General features: G+C 41.9%; 1 pseudogene; it reads left to right on the top strand.

Annotated features, from left to right (window-relative positions):
- The first annotated feature begins 1173 nt into the window (after window positions 1-1173).
- Window positions 1174-1285, top strand: LOC129405341 (small nucleolar RNA SNORA72; annotated as a pseudogene).
- The last annotated feature ends 2415 nt before the right edge of the window (window positions 1286-3700 follow it).

Raw genomic sequence — 3700 nt, 5'->3', positions numbered from 1 at the left:
ACAATCCAGATGAGTGATGGTCTAATAGTAATTGACACGGATTTATAGTAAAAGACCAAACAATGAGCATGACACATTAGAAAATGCCATTAAAATAGCTCACCTGTGGAAGATCAGATGCTAATCCTGCTCTAAATCTCTAGAGCAGTGTTTCTCAACAGCAAGTCATACGTCCCTGTGGAAATCCAGGCTCTAAAGAAGGGCGCGTAAGTAAAATGTCACGCACAAGGTAAGGGCACGAGGTAAGGGTACCAACTGGTAGAACAGGGGATCGCAGAAGAACAAAAAACAGGTCAGGAAGGGGCAACGGTTCGAAGACTGGAAACAGAGTCTAGACATAAGAATTAAAGATCACTCTGGGCAAAGTGGCAGAGATCCCACATTTACTGAGGTTCAGTTTTTACCACCACAGAAAACAGGCTTGAATCAAAACTATGTGCAATTATAATAAAATAAAATGTCCACTAAAGGGCCAGAGTGGTAGGACAATAGGATGTTTGATTTGCCCGTGAAACTCAGGCTTCATCCCCAACATTCCATATGGCCCCTTGAGCCCCACCAGGAGCGCATAGCCAGGAGTAAACCCCGAGCACAGCTGGGCGTGGCCCCCAAATCAATAAAAAATAATTTCCACTAGTGCTAACTTAATGATGGAATACATGTAGTGCATGCATGAGGCCTAGATTCAATTTCTGGAACCACAAAGAAAATATATATATATTTTTAAATTTTCATTTCTTTGTGGATTAGATACTTAGCTCATATTCTTTTTTGACTCCTATAATCTTTATCACAAATAGCATTTTACTATATAATAATGGTACAAAAATGATTACTTTTGGCTGTCTACTTCTCATAGTAGGGCTTTAAAGTCTGCACATCATTGCTGCTCAAACTTTATTGTGCACTCACATCACCTGTGGGTTCCTTGAAAATAAACATTCTGATTGAGTGGGTTTGCCGTGTATTTTCCTGTATCACTGTTCTTGTTAGTACAGGGGACACCCTTGGTTATAGATGTGACTAAAAATATAGGACCTATAACTGCAACGCTTGATTTGCAGTGCACATTGACTAGTACTTCACACACATGCTCAAATTGTAGCATATTATGGTACACTGTTAGACTACAGTTTAAAATACAAAATGAAAGTCTATTCAGAATTGGACAGCTTGCAAATATTCTCACTGTTCTGGCTGAACACTCACTATAAGACTATGCATGTGTCCTCAGACCTAGTCTTTTACACACCTATATTTTGTCTTAGAAATGCTGATTATAGGGGCTGGAGCAATAGCACAGCGGGTAGGGCGTTTGCCTTGCACGCGGCCGACTCGGGTTCAATTCCCAGCATCCCGTATGGTCCCCTGAGCACCGCCAGGGGTGGTTCCTGAGTGCAGAGCCAGGAGTAACCCCTGTGCATCGCCATGTGTGACCCCAAAAGCAAAATAAATAAATAAATAAATAAAATGCTGATTATATTTTTTTTTTTAAAAAAAGGAACTGGAGGAGGTAATTGGGAATAGGAAGACAATACTAGCTGATTTCTTTCATGGGATTCAAGTTTTGGGCTGTAATAGCTTTAATGTTTGCTAGGGGTGAAGAGCTCCCAAGTAGTGCTGGAAAGCCCAGAGACCCCTCTCTGATGTAGTTGGCCAACTGAATCAAATGGGTCAATGCTAAGTCCTTGAGATGTGGTACTTCTTGGAGCCAGTGATGCTGGGGACCTTCAAGGATACACCTGGCATGCGGGTTCATGCATGTGTAAGACAGGTGACCCTGGTCCCTATCTTCCTAACCCCCAAATATTTCAAATTTTAGAAGATATAGATAAATGACCTGATGATTTAGGGGCTTTCGGAGGGGTGTAGTAGGGGCAGGAAGTGGGTCATACTAGTGGTGCCCAGGAGCTTTATTCAGGGACCACATGTAATACCAGGATTAAAGTGGGTTTGACTGCACGCAAGGCAAGCACATTAACCCCTGTACTATCTGACTCTAAATGACTACATGTTTTTCAGTGACAAAGTTTGAATGTCACTAAATTAAATTTGCTCAATTTGAATGCTAAATTTTTAACTGTACAATTTAAAATAATTTAAGTATATATGTTCAGCTCTCCAGTAGTTTAATTTCCTTACATTTTATGATTTCTCCAAAATCTCTAAATTGAACCTCACCTCTGTAAAGTGATTCTTAAAAGAGAGAAAATTATTTAATTTGCTAAAATTTAACTTTTCCACCTTTTGAATCGAATGAGGTATCTAAGTATGAATGTGTTTTGGAGATTGGGGAGATCTCAAATGGTTGGAGCATGTACTTTGATGTAGGAGTTCTGAATTTAGTCTCCGACACTGTATGGCATAAAACACATAAAACACAAACTAACAATAAACATGTCTTTGTCTGCCTGCCAAAGTTCTATTTGATATGGTAACTTAGAAATGTATTTTTAGTTTGGGGCTGGAGAGATATACAGTGAATAAGATGCTTGCCTTGCGCATGGGGTATATGGGTTCAGTCCTCTGCACCACATAAGGTCCCTTGATCCCTGCAAGTAGTGTTCACTGAGTGCAGAGCTAGGAGTACCCCTGACCACTCTCAAGTGTAGCCAAAAACAAAACAAAACAAAACAAAGAAATGAAACCATTGGTAATTCCAGCAGCCAAGAATAAATATAATTTAGTAATTTCCTTCTAATAATTTATGTACTTAAAAAATCAACAACAGGGGTTGGAGCGATAGCACAGAGGATAGGGTGTTTGCCTTGCATGCGGCCGACCCAGGTTCGATCCCCAGCATCCCATATGGTCCCCCTAGCACCGCCAGGAGTAATTCCTGAGTGCAGAGCCAGGAGTAACCTCTGTGCATTGCCGGGTGTGACCCAAAAAGAAAAAAAATCAAGAACATAATACACATGAGTTTGCATATTGCTTTTTTTCACTAATGAGCATTTCTCTCCACTATTTGCCAAAGTGGGAGATACAGCACATGCCGTGTGCACACACACATGCAGGCACACACAAACACCCCAGCAGTGGGTGCTGAATGATACAATACAAGCACATGTCCACACCCACTACCCCCACACACATTAACATCTTCTAAATGTTCTTTAAATCCAAGAGCAGATGACCAGATAAATAAGCTATGGTACATATACACATGGAATACTATTGCGCTATAAGCAGCACTGCCGTCCAGTTGTTCATCCATTTGTTCAAGCGGGCACCAGTAACATCTCCATCATGAGACTTGTTGTTACTGTTTTTGGCATATCGAATAGGACATGGGTAGCTTGCCAGGCTCTGCTGTGTGGGCGGGATACTCTTGGTAGCTTGCCGGGCTCTTTGAGAGGGATGGAGGAATCAAACCCGGGTCGGCTGCATGCAAGGCAAATGCCCTACTCACTATGCTATCGCTCCAGTCCATTCCCTGCGCTGAAAGATAAAACAAAATCATGCACTTTAACAACTACATGGAGTTGGAGAGTATCACGCTGAGTGAAGTCAGTCAGGAAACGGACAGATACCGGTGATCTCCCTCACCTCTCGTATATAAAGTAGCATAGTAAAGAAACTATACCAAAAGGCAACAGAAACTGAGAACTGGTCTTCGATACAAGCCTATCACTGTATGGAGGAAGAGGAGTGTGTGTGTGTGGGGGGGGGGTGTAAAGGGGGGGAGTGGGGCATGGTG

Source organism: Sorex araneus, chromosome 5 (assembly GCF_027595985.1).
Source record: "Sorex araneus isolate mSorAra2 chromosome 5, mSorAra2.pri, whole genome shotgun sequence".
Lineage (NCBI taxonomy): Eukaryota > Metazoa > Chordata > Mammalia > Eulipotyphla > Soricidae > Sorex > Sorex araneus.
Note: the sequence above shows the minus strand (reverse complement) of the source record. Positions and strands in the feature narration are given on the sequence as shown.